Source organism: Salvelinus sp. IW2-2015, unplaced genomic scaffold (genome assembly GCF_002910315.2).
Source record: "Salvelinus sp. IW2-2015 unplaced genomic scaffold, ASM291031v2 Un_scaffold1038, whole genome shotgun sequence".
NCBI lineage: Eukaryota > Metazoa > Chordata > Actinopteri > Salmoniformes > Salmonidae > Salvelinus > Salvelinus sp. IW2-2015.
Genome location: NW_019942698.1, coordinates 240,618 through 259,786, shown reverse-complemented (window position 1 = coordinate 259,786; position 19,169 = coordinate 240,618).

Below are 19,169 nucleotides of genomic sequence, written 5' to 3'. Positions count from 1 at the left end.
ACAATTGATTCCTATTCAAAATCCAACTTTCCCTAACACCTAACCCTTAACTTAACCTTAGACCTATCCTTAACCCCTAACCCGTACACCTCAACCTAAACCCTAACCTTAATTCTAACCCAAACCCATAAGCCTTAAATGCCTTTTTTTTTTCTTGTGGGGACCGGCGAAATGTCAATGTTTCTTGCTTTACTATTCTTTTGTTTTCTTCTTTTCCCCCCATTTTTTTTATAACCATACCCCTCTCTCCCACACACACACACACACACACACACACACACACACACACACACACACACACACACACACACACACACACACACACACACACACACACACACACACACACACACACACAGCTATGTTCAGGCCTCTCCAGAGATGTTAGATCGGGTTCAAGTCTGGGCTCTGGCTGGGCCACTCAAGGGCATTCAGAGACTTGTCCCGAAGCCACTCCTGCCTTGTCTTGGCTGTGTGCTTAGGGTTGTTGTCCTGTTGGAAGGTGAACCTTCGCCGCAGTCTGAGGTCCTGAGCGCTCTGGAGCAGGTTCATCAAGGATCAAGGATCTCTCTGTACTTTGCTCCGTTCATCTTTCCCTCGAACCTGACTAGTCTCCCAGTCCCTGCCGCTGAAAAACATCCCCACAGATTATGCTGCCACCACCATGCYTCACCGTAGGGATGGTATTGGACAGGTGATGAGTGGTGCCTGATTTTCTCCAGGTGTGACGCTTGGCATTCAGGCCAAAGAGTTCAATCTTGGTTTCATCAGACCAGAGAATCTTGTTTCTCATGGTCTTAGAGTCCTTTTGGTGGCTTTTGGCAAACTCCAAGTGGGCTCTCATGTGCCTTTTACTGAGGAGTGACGTCCATCTGGCCACTCTACCATAAAGGCCAGATTGGTGGAGTGCTGCAGAGATAGCTGTCCTTCTGGAAGGTTYTCCCATCTCCACAGAGGAACTCTGAAGCTCTGTCAGAGTGACCATCGGGTTCTTGATCGCCTGCCAGACCAAAGCCCTTCTCCCCCGATTGCTCAGTTTGGTCGGGAGCCAGCTCTAGGAAGAGTCTTGATATTTTTATTTATATATATTTTTTTATTGAACTAGGCAAGTCACTTAAGAACCAATTCTTATTTACAATGACTGCTTACCCCAGCCAACCCCCAAAACCTACCCTGGCCAAACCGCTGGGCCAATTGTGCGCCGCCCTATGGGACTCCCAATCACGGCCAGTTGTCATACAGCCTGGAATCGAACCAGGGTCTGTAGTGATGCCTCTAGCACTGAGATGCAGAGCCTTCGACCGCTGCGCCACTCGGGAGCCCCAAGAATGATGGAGTCCCCACTGTGTTCTTGGGGACCTTCAATGCAGCAGACATTTTTTGGTACCCTTCCCCAGATCTGTGCCTTGACACAATCCTGTCTCGGAGCTCTACGGACGATTCCTTCGACCTCATGGCTTGATTTTTGGTCTGACATGCGCTGTCAACTGTGGGACCTTATATAGACAGGTGTGTGCCTTTCCAAATCATGGCCAATCAATTGAATTTACCACAGGTGGACTCCAATCAAGTTGTATCAATGGAAACCCGATGCACCTGAGCTCAATGTTGACTCTCATAGCAAAGAGTCTGAATACATATGTAAATAAGGTATTTAGTTTTTTTTAAACCTTTTTCGCTTTGTCATTCTGGGGTATTGTGTGTAGATTGATGAGGATTTTTATTTATTTAAAAATTAAAAATTATTTCTTYATTTATTTTAGAATAAGGCTATAATCTAACAAAAATGTGGGAAAAGKGAAGGCGTCTGAATACTTTCCGAGAGCACTGAACGTCAAGAATACAGTATATACATACATAGTATGTAAACAACAGTATATAAACAGAATAGGAGGTGACCAGCGTTCAATGATTCTATCTATATACATGGGGCATTAGTCCCAAGTTTCTACAATAAATAGTTCTCTCCAATTATGTGAGAAGCACAGCCACAGTCACACTGGTGATATTATGAGGCTAAGTGAAATCTTGGTCACATGGGACACACACACACAACACACACAATCAAGCACATGGAAAAGCTTTTTTGGATGTGTGAAAACTGTATCACAACTCCTCTTAAGGATCCGCCCCTTTTTTTCAATTTCCGCCTAAAATGACATACCCAAATCTAACTGCCTGTAGCTCAGGTCCTGAAGCAAGGATGTGCATATTCTTGGTACCATTTTAAAGGAAACACTTTGAAGTTTGTGGAAATGTGAAAATAATGTCGGAGAATATAACACAATACATCTGGTCAAAGATAATACAAAGACAAAACCAACTGTTCTTTTGTATTTTTTTGTCCATCATCTTTGAAATGCAAGAGAAAGGCCATAATGTATTATTCCAGCCCAGGTGCAATTTAGATTTTGGCCACTAGATAGCAACAGTGTATGTGCAACGTTTTAGACTGATCCAATGAACTATTGTATTTCTGTTAAAAATTCTGTATCAAGACTGCCCAAATGTGCCTAATTTGTTTATTAATAACTTTCATGTTCAAAATTGTGGACTCTCCTCAAACAATAGCATGGTATTATTTCACTGTAATAGCTACTGTAAATTGGACAGTGCAGTTAGATTAACAAGAATATAAGCTTTCTGCAAATATCAGATATATCTATGTCCTGGGAAATGTTTTTGTGACTTACAACCTCATGCTAATCGCATTAGCCTACGTTAGCTCAACCGTCCCGCAGGGGGGGACACCGATCCCGAAGAAGTGAACAATCTCATCTGCCGTTGCCCACCTTTTTGCTTTACAGTCTATTTTAGACCTAACAACCTCCCCTCTTTCTCCCTCTCTCTCCCATCCCCTCTGTGCAGTAGTGTCCTTGCTCGGGCAGGGAGGTGTTGTCTCTCTGAGCTCTGGGGTCTGGGGTCGGCAGCACAAAGGAGTCTGATTACACTCAGCCAGTCAAGGTGCTTTGTGGGTGGGCAATGTCAATGTCTGAGACTTTCCCCAGCTGCTTCTATTACCTCCTTACTTCATCCACAGGGTCTAACCTAACCGTCTGTCAGACAGACAGACTGACAACCAGTGTTGGGGAAGATACTCTGAAAATATAGTTTACCATGCTACAGTACCAATTACTTCACACTGGAAGAAGTTAACCTACACTAAAGCTACCCTTAAGAAAACTATAGTTTACTGAACTAAAGTTAACTGAACTAAAGTTGTCATTACATCCAAACAACTTTGTGATGAATTCTCATATCTAAATCGCAAGAACAGATCACTCTGAAGTCAGACTTTAACAGAATGTGGAATTTACCTATTAAACACAACAATGTTTCAAGTGAAAATTCAGTAGGTCTTATGCTGAAAATGAAAGGAAATTCTTACCTACATCACCAATATTCTATTTTGACAAAAACACTAGTGTGTAGTTACAGTAGTTAGCTACATGGCAAAACAGTAATTAACTACTCAAAACACTACCAAAATTTGAATTTAGTTGAACTACCACCAAGCTACTGCAAAATATAGTTAAATTACTAGTTGATCTACATGTAATTCACTACTCCCCAACACTACTGACAACTGCAGGCCTTGAGAAGGGTAGTTGGAGGGGGTGGTGGGTCTACGATATGCCAACATATGAAATATGTATCCTTCCCAAGCCATTCTACAGAATAAGCCTATTTTCCCTGTCAAAACCATTCTACATGATTTGCATAATTGTTATAATAGTCCAATGTTTTGTGTTTATTTTCAAACACAGGGCTGTGAGGTTAAGAATTTTTCCTGTGAATCTGCATTGCTATGAGCAGGCCTGAGAGGGTGTGATGTTGCAGGAAATAAAAATAGCAGCATTCATGAGTGCTGAGGTACTGAAAGGGTCATGAGTGCTGAGGTACTGAAAGGGTCATGAGTGCTGAGGTACTGAAAGGGTCATGAGTGCTGAGGTACTGAAAGGGTCATGAGTGCTGAGGTACTGAAAGGGTCATGAGTGCTGAGGTACTGAAAGGGTCATGAGTGCTGAGGTACTGAAAGGGTCATGAGTGCTGAGGTACTGAAAGGGTCATGAGTGCTGAGGTACTGAAAGGGTCATGAGTGCTGAGGTACTGAAAGGCAATTAGAGACACAAACACAGACACACGCACACACACATACAAAGACACACACAAAGTATGAGTGAGGACAGAACATAACGTGGGTGGGAAGTCGAGCAGGTAGACGTGTTACTGTACGGTGGAATAATCCAAATACAACCTGCAGAGAAATGTATAGTCTCCACAAACCCAAACTTGGCAAATCATGCGTGTGAATATAGCTGTCGATTACACCTGCTGATTGCATACTTTACATTCAGTGGCACATTTCCAGAGTGAGGACTAACTTCAGGGTGAAAACAAGGTGGAGTGATAAAACAAGTGTTCCTGAGAACTAGCACAGCAACACATGGCGTGGAATATGAACTCAACTTGACTTTAAAAAAATTGAGATATGAACACATCTGACAAAGTTTGATTTTGTGGTTAACTATCCCTAGGGTTGCAAAGGAAGGGTATATTACTGGAAACTTGTGAAGTTTACAGGTAAACTACCAGAATTTTGGTAGCTTTTTATTTTTGAATTTTAYAAGACAACATCTAGTGGCCTTTTGGGGTACTTCAGATTATCACAGGTCTGTTATTATCTCTGGCACTCTGTGCATCTTATTGCATGTCAAATGTATAAAATAATCAAATAAGTATAAACCATATACTGAATACCACTGATGTTTAATAGGGGTTCAGCATGAAATATCCTTTATATTTTTTTWAATTTWATTTTACAATGTCAATATGTCATTGTTGTAAATGTTTTGGCACCAAACTGGTGGCAGTTGTGAAAAAAGTAAATAGTTGGAAGAGTTCTAGAGTTCATTAAAAATAATGTCATCTTTGATAAGATGCTTTTTTTCATTAATTAGCTTATTTTCTCTTGAACCATATGCACTAGAAACTGATGGACAGTATGGACACAGATATAAACATTTTATACTATATGTGAATACATTTTTAAAAAGTTATTCAAATATAAATTACTCAAGTTACCATAGATGATTCTGGTAACTTTAGTCAATTATCGGTAGCTAACTATCCCTTTAACATGTTTTGAGAACAATACAAAGCTGGTCTCAATGACAGTGTATCATTTCTATATGCAATATCAGTCACAGAATGCTATGAAAACTAAAGATTCAATACACACACTACTCATTACTCATTCAGTAGTTACCTATTTGACAGTCAAATGGACATTGAAATGTATTTCGGTGTAAGAACATCAGTCCATAGAATGACAGCCAGTAGGTCACAGAAACACAGGTAAATGAATCAACCTCTGTAATCTCACCAGTTATCATCTCTCCTATATGGCAGTCCTCTGAAGGACCCAGCATATCAACACAGAACAAATGGAGCTGACCTTGATGCTTTAAGGGCAATTTCACCACTTTTCAACCTCATTTTCATTACCTCCAGCACAATACCAGTGTCTACATATGTAAAAACAGCGCAAGTTGAAAAGTGGCGGAATTGCCCTTTAAAGCAATGAGATTAATTCACCTTGGCAGAAAGTCTGCCTTGAAACCTACTAGCTAGTGAATACTCAGCTGGGCCGGAATAAATACACAGCATAAGTGTGGATGACAGAGGATGTTCAGAAGACTGAGGCCAGGATTCAATCTGATCAGCAGAAGCCCGTATTATAGCCGGCGAGTTCGGAGGTGTAACTGCGTTAGTGCTGTCAAATCCACAATTGGCTCCTCACCTATTGTGGACATGAGTAGATATTCAATGCAGCTGCATTACAAGTTTGAACACTGGAATGTATGATGTTGTAGTTTAGACCTCGATTAGGCTGACATAAAGGCCTATTTATTCAGTTTAATTAATTACGTTAAATTGTATTTCTCATCGATAGAGCCTACACTTTATATTGCCATTCTGAACTTCTAATGTGGGAGTATGTACTGTATCTAATGGGATATAGGCTATAAGGATGGGTGTGGTTTCGTGACAGTGAAACACTCACCCATTTGACAGCTCTAACACAGTTCCACCTCTGACACCGCCAAAACAGGACCAATGAGTTTGGTGGCCTAACACGGACTACCACTGATCGGATTGAATCCTGGCCTCAGTGACAGGGGCGGACTGCGACCAAAAATCGGCTCCGGCATTTCTAACACACAGGACAGTTTTTTTCCTTGAGGCCCCAACACCAGCCCATTTTATACCTTGAGGCCCCCATATTAGCCAGATAATGATAATGTTGTGCAAAACAAACAAGTCAGACAGGCCTACTTGGCTAAAAATGGACCAGCCCATCTGGCATTTGCTAGAAATGCTCATCTTAACTAAGGACACTGTTTTCTTCATGTCCTTCAGATACATAGGTAAAAGCATGGTAATGATATTCAGTCCTATACCACCATACTGGGCGATCACGTCAGCGAGAGAAAATTACACTTTAAGGACTGGCTTATCGTCCTATAGTTCATCTGCACTGACTTTATTAAGATTAAGATAATTTTATTCTCCAACTGAAATCTGACTTCTGCTTCATCCCAACACATACAGGTTAAGTGACTTGCTCAAGGGTACAACGGCAGGCAATGGCATACAGGATTTGAAACCAGCAACCCTCCGGTTGCCAGCTCACTTCCCACCAGATTTTTCCCATCAGACCCAGGATTCGAATTGGCAACCCTCCGGCTGCTGGCTCGCCTCTCTAACAGCTAGGCTACTGTACCTGCCACCACATCAAGTTATAGAAATGGAATGGTGAAGGAACATAACAGATGTTACTGTGTTAAAGTGTGTTTATTGCATTTMAATATCTGGGCCAATGTCTTGTTGTGATCCGAATCCTTCCCCATTTCTCTTCCCTCCCTCCTGCCTCAGGGTATCAGTTCCTGCCATCACACCCAACTTGATGAGATTAACTGTCCAATTAGGTTCCGAGACCGGCTTCCTCCTTGACACAATGGTGGAGATTTCAATCACCCTGCACAAGAGCACATTTCTGTGGTTGTGATCAACTGGAGAGCTACAGTTCACAGTACTATACCAACTTGAAACAGGCTGGAAAGAGAGGTGGAGTCCTACAGTTCTACAAGCAGCTCAGCTAACGATACGAGTTCACTTAGCTTCCCTCCTGGTTAGGGCAGTGCACAGATCTTTAAGAGGGCATGTGCTCAAAATGACCCCGCTAGTTACAGTGCCTCCTAACACATTATTGACATCGGGAAAAGAGGGTGGGCTATCAGCTGATCATTGATGTTGATGATTGATGTAAATCTGCTAGTTAGCTAGCTCTATTTATTTTACTGATGCATTTAATGATTGGCTGGCTAGTGGCTTGTGTGGATATTTTACTATGAAGGTTAGCTAGAATGTAGTCTACCTGTGTTGCTGCTGCCCTGACACACGTGGGCAACTCTCGATTGAAGAAGGGGTGGAGTTGGGGGGTCGTTTCTGCCTCTCTCTGCTGCATGTATAAGCCAACCAGAACGAATATTGATGATGATTTAGCTACCTACACACACTCGACCGGTGGCCGCAGCTCTCAAACTGTTGTGTATGGATACTGTGTGCACCCAATCTCCATAAAGGGCAGATTGGGAAACAGGCACAACTGGGTGCAAACGAGCCCCATACACGTCAGATCAACAGGCGCAACAAACGGGCAGGGTGGGGTGTGAACTTGACAATGTCACAACAACTTGCAGGCAGTGGGTTCCGAACAACAATGACAAAATATATATATAAATCTAAAAAAAAATATGCCACCACCCAAAAGGTCACTTTGGAGACTGGRAGGGAAAAGGTAGAGCCTTATCTGTGCACMTGCCTGCCYCTCGTAGACGACAGCAGCTCCACAGAATTTTCGAAAGGGTTAGATCAAATGTGGAGGCTTGATCAAAATAGCCACTGGGCCTATTGTTAAAGCTTTGAGCTTTGTGAGGTGTGTGAGGTGTAGTAGCCCAGTAGGAGCAATAGATTGAGGAGCTACTGGCAATTATCTAGAGCCAGGGAGTCTGAGGCTAAGTCCCAAATGGCACCCTACCCTATTCCCTATATTTTGGGGTATTTTATTAGGATCCCCATTAGCTGTTATGAAAGCAGCAGCTACTCTTCCTGGGGTCCACACAACACATCAAACATGACATAATACGGAACATTAATAAACAAGAACAGCTCAAGGACAGAACTACATAAATGTAAATACGTCACACACAGCCTACATATCGGTGCATACACACAATATCTAGGTCATATAGGGGAGTGGCATTGCACAATGAGGTGTTGCTTTATCTGTTTTTTTAAACCAGGTTTGCTGTTCACTTGAGAAATCTGAGATAGAAGAGAGTCCATGCAGTTATGGCTCTATATACAGTGGGGTTCAGAGAGTATTCAAACCACTTKACTTTTTCRACATTTTGTTGTGTTACAAGCCTGCATTTAGAATTGATTATATAATAATGTTAAAGTGGAATTATATTTATTGAAATGTTTGCAAATTAAATAAAAATGAAAAGCTGAAATGTCTTGAGTCAAAAGTATTCAACCTCTTTGTTATGACAAACTTAAATAAGTTCAGAAGTAAAAATATGCTTAACAAGTAGCATAATACATTTCATGGACTCACTCTGCACAATAATAGTGTTTACTATGATTTTTGAATGACTACCTCATCTCTGTACCCCACACACACAATTATCTCTAAGGTCCATCAGTCGAGCAGTGAATTTCAAACACAGATTCAACCACAAAGACCAGGGAGGGTTTCCAATGCCTCGCAAAGAAGGGCACCTATTGGTAGATGGGTAAAAAGAAGAGCAGACATTGAATATCCCTTTGAGAATGGTGAAGGTATTAATTACACTTTGGTGGTGTTTTAATACAACCAGTCACTACAAAGATACAGGCATACTTCCTAACTCAGTTGTCAGAGAGGAAGGAACCCCTCAGGGATTTCACCATGAGGCCAATGGTGACTTTAAAACMGTTACYATTGGCTGAGGATGGATCAACGACATTGTAGTTACTCCACAATACTAACCTAATTGACATAGTGAAAAAAAGGAAGCCTGTACTGATACAATATATTCCAACAAGGCACTAAAGAAATACTGCAAAAATGTGGGAAAGCAATTCACTTTTTGTCCTGAACACAAAGTGTTATGTTTGGGGCAAATCCAATCCAATACATTGTTGAGTACCACTCTTCATTATTTTCAAGCATAGTGGAGGCTGCATATGGGTATGCTTGTAATCGTTAATGACTGCAGAGTTTTTCAGGATAAAAAAAGAGAACCCGGTTCAGTCTGCTTTCMACCAGACACTGGGAGATTAATTCACCTTTCAGCAGGACAATAACCTAAAACACAAGGCCAAATCTACACTGGAGTTGCTTACCAAGAAGGCAGTGAATGTTCCTGAGTGGGCGAGTTACAGTTTTGAYGTAAATCTGCTTGAAAATCTATGACAAGACCTGAAAATGGTTGTCTAGCAATGATCTACATCCAACTTGACAGAGCTTAAAGAATTTAAAAGAATAATGTGCAAGTATTGTACAATCCAGGTGTGCAAAGAGCATAGAGATGTACCCAGAAAGTCTCACAGCTGTAAACGCTGTCAAAGGTGATTCTAACATTATATTGACTCAGGGGGTTGAATACTTATCTAATGAAAATATATTAATGTTATATTTTTTATATTTGTTTTTACAAATGTTCTAATTTTTCTTCCACTTTGCATTAGTAGTAGCACAGACCTGGAGAGAGGCTATATGAGGGTGTGTGCTCATGATCTGAGGATGGGGTGAGGGAGGGGGGGTGTAATAATGTAATATTTAAAAAATATATATATATATTCTGTTTGGGCACCTACTGTAGCCATGCAATGTCATAAGGTACCGCCTTCATTAGGCTACCTTGTTTAGGAAGCTCATTGGAACCCAGGACCGATTTTCTTTTCTTTTTTTCCCCCTCACAGATGGGAAAAAGTTGTTCACAAACAGATAATTTATTTTATTTAACTAGGCAAGTCAGTTAAGAACACATTCTTATTTACAATGACGGCCTACCCCGGCCAAACCCTAACCTGGACGACGCTGGACCAATTGTGCGCCGCCGTATGGGACTCCCAATTATGGCCGGTTGTGATACAGACAGGAATCAAACCAGGGTCTGTAGTAATGCCTCTAGCACTGAGATGCAGTGCCTTAAACCGCTGCGCCACTCAGGAGCCCATTAAATAATATGGTAGCTAGTAGCTACTAGCTTCGTTAAGTTTAGGTAGCGGCGCTGTGAATATTTATAGCTAGTTGGCTAAGTTTTGATCAGCATGGATATCCGGAAATGGCTGGGCACTGCCAAGAGCAAAAAAAACGGAGGACCACCATGTTGAGAGCGATACCAAGCTCACTGACCAGCCTGCAGCAAGCCCAACCACCGAGGTTGAGGAGCCTACTGTAGCATAAAATTTAATACCTGCCCATCCCCCACACCGCCTGCTGACCAAGAAGATGGAGAAGAGCCAGGGCCTAGCACCAGCAGCAGGAGGGTAACATCATAACAAGCACCTGCGCCTCTTTTACCCCAACCACTAGCACCTGACGACGTGTTGAATCTAACCAAAACTGAAGCAGATGAAGCAGAGTTTATTGTGGCTCGCAYATTCTTGCARAGTGAAATCGCAACCACWGCCAGCAACAACAAATGAACCCCACTCAGTGTTGTTCAAAGATACGGCGGGCCTCTGTCAGCGATGCCGACTGTGCTGTTGGAACTGAAACATGATGAACAGTTTTGTGGCATCTACAGCAATGTGCGAAACTTCCTTCTCCACCTTGAAGAACACAGACTCTGAACTYAAGACATGTTACATCAACGAAAAGCCCAGCTTGTCCAGCTTGCATTTGAGAGGGACCTTAAAAGTAAATTTAGCCAGGAAGGAGAATGGAWTCAGAAACTTCTTATGAGGTTCAACACAGCATCGAAGAGGCTGCAGCTCTTCTAAATGGTAAGCTACSATCTTTATGGCTCTGSCTGCCGWGCCAGAATTATTTATTCATTGGTTTTTGCTCATGTAAGCCTACTGGTTGTTTGGCTAAATGTTTTATGTAATGTATAGTTTAGGCCTTTGATTTTTACTTCAATGCAATGGATCTTTTAGATGTATCTGTGATTCTTAATATCATTAGGCTACTGGCTTTTGCGGATYTAATTGTTGTTGACAGATAAACAGCTTTGCATTATTTGATGGGTATAGGTACAATGATCAATGAAGCCTAATTGGTTGTGTTCTGAGGTGAGCCMTGGCTCAGTGCTCCTGTGGKCCTGGCTGTCCACTCCGGTGGTGCTGAAATTGTCAGAGCATCTAACGTTATCCTTTAATCGCGCTGACTGGCGGTAGCCTTCTGTCCAAAATGATGTCAGTACTATGATATAACGCCCTCTCTCTGCTCTCTTGCTATAGCGTGTTTGTGAGTGTGTGTATGTGTGAAACTCTCCCATACAGAAAATATAACAKAGTTGAAGTCAGAAGTTTACATACACTTASGTTGGAGTCATTAAAACTCATTTTCAACCACTCCACAAATGTCTTGTTAACAAACTGTAGTTTTGGCAAGTCGGTTAGGACATCTACTTTGTGCATGACACAAGTMATTTTYCMAMMAWTKKTTWMMRRMMGATTATTTCACTTAYAATTCACTGCATCACAATTCCAGTGGGTCAGAAGTTTACATACACWAAGTTAACTGTGCCTTTAAACAGSTTCCAGAAATTCCAGAAAATGATGTCATGGCKTTAGAAGCTTCTGATAGGCTAATTGACATCATCTGAGTCAATTGGAGGTGTACCTGAGGATGTATTTCAAGGCATACCTTCAAACTCAGTGACTCTTTACTTGACATCATGGGATAATCAAAAGAAATTAGCCAAGACCTCAGAAGAAATTTGTAAATGTCCACAAGTCTGGTTCATCCTTGGGAGCAATTTCCAAACACCTGTAGGTACCACGTTCATCTGTACAAACAATAGTACGCAAGTATAAACACCATGGGACCATGCAGCCATCATACCGCTCAGGAAGGAGATGTGTTCTGTCTCCTAGAGATGAACATACTTTGGTGCAAAAAGTGCAAATCAATCCCAGAACAACAGCAAAGGACCTTGTGAAGATGCTGGAGGAAACAGGTACAAAAGTATCTATATCCACAGTAAAACGAGTCCTATATCGACATGACCTGAAAAGCTGCTCAGCAAGGAAGAAGCCACTGCTCCAAAACCGCCATAAAAAAGCCAGCCTACGGTTTGCAACTGCACATGGGAACAAAGATCGTACTTTTTGGAGAAATGTCCTCTGGTCTGATGAAACAAAAATGGCCATAATGGACATAATGACCATCGTTATGTTTGGAGGAAAAATGGGGATGCTTGCAAGCCGAAGAACACCATCCCAACCGTGAAGCACGGGGGAGGCAGCATCATGTCGTGGGGGTGCTTTGCTGCAAGAGGGACTGGTGCACTTCACAAAATAGATGGCATCATGAGGGAGGAACATTATGTGGATATATTGAAGCAACATCTCACGACATCAGTCAGGAAGTTAAAGATTGGTCGCTAATGGGTCTTCCAAATGGACAATGACCCCAAGCAAACTTCCAAAGTTGTAACATAATGGCTTAAGGACAACAAAGTCAAGGTATTGGAGTGGCCATCACAAAGCCCTGACCTCAATCCTATAGAACATTTGTGGGCAGAACTGAAAAAGTGTCTGCAAGCAAGGAGGCCTACAAACCTGACTCAGTTACACAAGCTCTGTCAAGAGGAATGGGCCAAAATTCACCCAACTTATTATGGGAAGCTTGTGGAAGGCCACCTGAAACGTTTGACCCAAGTTAAACAATTTAAAGGCAATGCTACCAAATACTAATTGAGTGTATGTAAACTTCTGWCCCATTGGGAATGTGATTAAAGAAATAAAAGCTGAAAGAAATCATTCTCTCTACTATTATTCTGACATTTCATATTTTTTAAATAAAGTGGTGATCTTAACTGACCTAAGACAGGGAATTTTTACTASGATTAAATGTCAGGAATTGTGAAAAACTGAGTTTAAATGTATTTGGCTAAGGTGTATGTAAACTTCCAACTTCAACTGTAAGCACACACCAATTTATCGTTTTWATTTTTTATAATYTTTTGAAACAAGTTACATTTTTWATTTCACTTTACCAATTTGGACTATTTCGTGTATGTCCATTACATGAAATCCAAATAAAAATCCATTTAAATTACAGGTTGTAATGCAACAAAAGAGGAAAAACGCCAAGAGGGGTGAATAGTTTTGCAAGGCACTGTACTCACATGGGCTGCGGAGAGYGTGATCACACAGTCGTCCGGAACAGCTGATGCTCTCATGCATGGTTCAGTGTTWCTTGCCACGAAGCGAGCATAGTAGTTATTTAGCTTGTCTGRTAGGCTTGTGTCACTGGGCAGCTCTCGGCTGTCCTTCCCTTTGTAGTCTGTGATAGTTTGCAAGCCCTGCCACATCCGACGAGCGTCGGARCAGTGTAGTACGATTCGATCTAAGCCCTGTATTGACGCTTTGCCTGTTTGATGGTTTGTCGGAGGGCATAGTGGGATTTCTTATAAGCTTCCAGGTTAGAGTCACACTCCTTGAAAGTGGCAGCTCTACCCTTTAGCTCAGTGTGAATGTTGCCTGTAATCCATGGCTTCTGGTTGGGGTATGTACGTGCAGTCACTGTGAGGACGACGTCCTCGATGCACTTATTTTTTTTGTTTTTGTTTATTTTAATTTTTCACCCCTTTTTTCTCCCCAATTTCGTGGTATCCAATTGGTAGTAGTTACAGTCTTGTCTCATCGCTGCAACTCCTGTACGGACTCGGGAGAGGCGAAGGTCGAGAGYCATGCATCCTCCGAAACACAACCSAACCAAGCCGCACTGCTTCTTGACACAATGCCCATCCAACCCGGAAGCCAGCCGCACCAATGTGTCGGAGGAAACACCGTACACCTGGCGACCGTGTCAGCGTGCACTGCGCCCGGCCCGCCACAGGAGTCTCTAGTGCGCGATGAGACAAGGATATCCCTGCCTGCCAAACCCTCCCCTAACCCGGACGACGCTGGGCCAATTGTGCGCCGGCCCATGTGCCTCCTGGTCGCGGCCGGCTGCGAAACAGCCTGGACTCGAACCCAGAATCTCTAATGGCACAKCAGCCTTAGACCATTTCGCCACTCGGGAGGCCCCCTCGATGCACTTATTGATAAAGCCAGTGACTGATGTGGTGTACCATCGGAAGAATCCCGGAACATATTACAGTCTGTGCTAGCAAAACAGTCCTGTAGTTTAGCATCTGCTTCATCTGACCACTTTTTATAGACCGAGTCACTGCTGCTTTAATTTTTGCTTGTAAGCAGAGTTATGGTCAGATTTGCCAAATGGAGGGCGAGGGAGAGCTTTGAACGTGTCTCTGTGTGTGGAGTAAAGGTGGTCTAGAATGTTTTTCCCTCTGGTTGCACATGTGACATGCTGATAGAAATTAGGTAAAATTGATTTAAGTTTCCCTGCATTAAAGTCTCCGGCCACTAGGAGTGCCGCCTCTGGATGAGCGTTTTCCTCTTAACTTATGGCGGAATACAGTTCATTGAGTGCGGTTTTAGTGCCAGCGTCTGTCTGTGGTGGTATGTAGACAGCTACAAAAAATACAGATAAACTCTCTAGGTAGATAGTGTGGTCTACAGCTTACATGAGATACTCTACCTCAGGCGAGCAAAACCTTGAGACTTCCTTAGATATCATGCACCAGCTATGGTTTACAAATATGCATAGGCCCCCGCCCCGTATTTTACCAGAAGCTGCTGTTCTGTCCTGCCGATAGTGTATAACCCGCCAGCTGTATGTTCTTAATGTCGTGACTTGGTRAAACATAAGATATTACCGTTTTTAATGTCCCGTTGGTAAGATATACGTGCTTTCAGTTCATCCCATTTATTTTCCAGCGATTGAAAGTTAGCTAGCAGAACGGAAGGCAAGGGYAGATTAGCCACTCGTTGCCTGATCCTCACAAGGTATCCTCATCTCTTTCCGTGAAACCTACGCTTCTTTTTCCAGCGAATCACGGGGATCTGGGCCTGGTCGGGTGTCTGTAGTATATCCCTTGCGTCCGTCTCATTGAAGAAGAACTCCTCATCCAATTTGAGGTGAGTAGTCCCAGTTCTGATGTCCAGAAGATCTTTTCGGACATAAGAGATGGTAGCAGCAACATTATGTTCAAAACAAGTTACGAACAACGCGAAAAAAACAATCAAAATAGCATGGTTGGTTAAGAGCTGATAAGACGGCAGCCCTCCCCTCCGGCGCCATCTTGACTTATTTTGTGTAGTAACCAAAAGGTCATGTGATGCTGCCTTTGAGTCAAGCGAGAAGAAGAACAGTAGAGTATTATCAAATTTAGGGAAACTTAGTTTTCCAACAAATTGAATAGGTGGCCATCACGCCAGCGAGCAGCTACTGTATACATTCTACTTGCACAGACCTGCACAGCTGTAATCAGATGGGGAAGCAGCAATGGTCAGGCAATGAATGACATCATTATAATATTCCACTAGAATCCCYACTAAGATTCATGCAGAATCCCTAGCCATAGATTCCAAGCCTCTGAGATTCTCCATTCCCCATTCATTAAGTTCACAAACTATACATTCTTCTATTTTCTTACCTTTCATGTCAATGTAGAAATGAAAGCCATGCCTTCCGGTATTCAAATGACTGTGACCTATTACTGTATAACTGTATATAAAGCATAACCAGTCTTTGTGTTAGTAAAGATCTGTTTATGCTGTGACCTCATCTTAACTAAGGTCACTGTTGCCTTCATGTCCTTCAGATACAAAGGTAAAAGCATGGTAATGATATACAGTCCTATCCCAACATACTGGACCATCACTTCAATGAGAGAAAACTATATTTTAAGGACCGTCTTATATTCCTATGGTAAAAGGGACCTCAGTAGGCCTATTGTATTCATTGCTATGCATAAACACTGTATATATAATGTAGATTGAAAGTCAATGCCCTACAGTACACGTGAAACGGTAAATATAATCTCTGTGTAAATGCTTGGTGTGTTTGGCCTGTATCCGCTCAGCTGTAAGTGAGCAAGTGTGTACTCTGTCGAACATAACCGCGAGCACTCATCCCCATCCTAACTGGGCATGTACACAATTTTCTGGTCAATAGACAATGCACATTTAGCACACACTCGTGCTCGTCTTCATCTACCGAACACACCCCTGGAAATTCCGRAGTGTGTTAGTAAACAAAAGCGCAGGAAGGAATAAATAAAGACTTAAGGCGATGTATAACTGATGTTAAAGAGCCAGCAGTAGAACTAATATGCAGATGTAACATTCACAATGTGTTTATCCATCCAGGTAGCCTAGCGGTTAGAGCGTTGGGCCAGTAACCAAAAGGCAATTGCTTTGAATACCAGAGTGAACTCCAGCAACACGCTTAACTCTATTTCGCTCCAGGGGGGCCGTCCTGCTATGGCGGACCCTGTAAAACAACACAAATTATATTGGTGGGGTACACAGTTAGTAGGTGTTATGGCGGGTGCAAGGAAATGCCTATGTGCCTAGTTCTTATCAATCAATGCAGTAAATGTCAAACAAGCACATAATAATACATTTCAAATCAAATTTTATTAGTCACACGCGCCGAATACAACATACAGTGAAACGCTTACTTACGAGCCCCTAACCGACAGTGCAGTTTAAAAAAATATGGATAAGAATAAGAAATAAAAGTAACAAGTAATTAAAGAGGAGCAGTAAAAAATAACAATATATACAGGGGGGTGCCGGTAGAGAGTCAATGTGCGGGGGCACCAGTTAGTTGAGGTAGTATGTACATGCAGGTAGAGTTAATTAAAGTGATTATGAATAGATGACAACAGAGAGTGGCAGTGGTGTGGAAGATCGGAGGGGGGGGGGGGGCAATGCGAATAGTCTGGGTAGCCATTTGACTAGATGTTCAGGAGTCTAATGGCTTGGGGGTAGAAGCTGTTTAGAAGCCTCTTAGACCTAGACTTGGCGCTCCGGTACCGCTTGCCGTGTGGTATCAGCGAGAACAGTCTATGACTAGGGTGGCTGGAGTCTTTGACAATTTTCAGGGCCTTCCTCTGACACCGCCTGGTATAGAGGTCCTGGATGGCAGGAAGCTTGGCCCCAGTGATGTACTGGGCCGTTCGCACTACCCCCTGTACTGCMATGCGGTCGGAGGCCGAGCAGTTGCCGTACCAGGCAGTGATGCAACCCATCAGGATGCTCTTGATTGTGCAGCTGTAGAACCTTTTGAGGATCTGAGGACCCATGCCAAATAATTTAGTACTGCAGTAGATATATACAGTTGAATTCGGAAGTTTACATACACTTAGGTTGGAGTCATTAAAACTCATTTTCAACCACTCCGCAAATTTCTTGTTAACAAACTGTAGTTTTGGCAAGTTGGTTAGGACATCTACTTTGTGCATGACACAAGTCATTTTTCCAACAATTGTTTACAGACAGATTATTTCACTTATAATTCACTGTATCACAATTCCAGTTGATCAGAAGTTTACATACACTAAGTTGACTGTGCCTTTAAACAGCTTGGAAAATTCCAGAAAATGTCATGGCTTTAGAAGCTTCTGAAAAACTGAGTTTAAATGTATTTGGTTAAGGTGTATGTAAACTTCTGACTTCAACTGTAAATAGTATTTAAACATTATTAAAGTGACCAGTGTTCAATGACTATGTACGTACAAAGGGCAGCAGTCCCTAAGGTCAGGGTAGAGTAGCTGGTGGTAGCCAGCTAGTGATACTAAGGGGCAGAGTAGGACAAAGGACAAGGCACTGGGGGAGGCCTAGTGGGCCTAGTCTAGTGGTGGCTGTTTAACAGTCTGATGGCCTGGGGATAGAAGCTGTTTATCAGTCCCTCGGTCCCAGCTTTGATGCACCTGTACTGTCTTTTTTTATTTATCTGTATTGTTGTTTATTACACATTTTCTTTGGTGAAAATAAATTAAACCTAAATTAAACCTCATTATTGTGATGGCAGAAACTGAACAAGACCTGCAGAAAATKTTATTATGTACAGACAATTGGTGCAAAAGATGGATCAATTGACACAGATAATGCATTTTAGACCAGGTACTACGAGAAGTGTTTTTCAGTTTTGGTGAAGAAATGCTTGAGTTTACTGGCAATTAAAAATATTTGGGTCTTTATTTTGATGAACGGCACATTTCCCCTGGCCGACTCAGCAAATAGAGCTCTTTGGGGAGGAATAGGGAAAACAAAAACACTCAAAGATATTGGTTTTGCCACGTATTTCAAACTGTGTCAGACATGCGTGTCTCCTGTTCTGGACTATTCAGCAGGAGTGTGGGGTGCTAAGAGGTATCTCAAAAACTCTAATAGAGCAGGATGTCATTTTTTAGGTATCCACAAGTTTGCACCTATACTGACAATAACTAGGCACACGGGCTGGGAACCGTGTAAGGTGAGATGGAAGCATGTATGGTGAGACTTTGGAATAGACTGTTGGATATGCCAATTGCCAGAATAGCAAGCAACATTTTTCAATGGGATCTCTCCATATGAGAGCATGGGCAACTGAAGGTTTGGGCTAGGCCCCTTAGTTCCAGTGAAGGGAAATCTTAACGCTACCGCATACAATGACATTCTAAACGATTCTGTACTTCCAACTTTGTGGCAACAGTTTGGGRAATGCCCTTTCCTGTTTCAGCATGATAATGCCCCCATGYACAAAGYGAATTGGTTTGTCGAGATCGGTGTGGAAGAACTTGACTGGCCTGCATAGAGCCCTGACCTCAATCCCATCTAATACCTTTGGTATGAATTGGAACACCAACTGCGAGCCAGACCTAATTGCCCAACATCAGTGCCAGACCTGACTAAAGCTCTTGTGACTGAATGGAAGCAAGTTCCTGCAGCAATGTTCCAACATCTAGTGGAAAGCCTTCCCAGAAGAGAGGAGGCTGTTATAGCAGCAAAGGGGGGACCAACTCCATATTAATACCTATGATTTT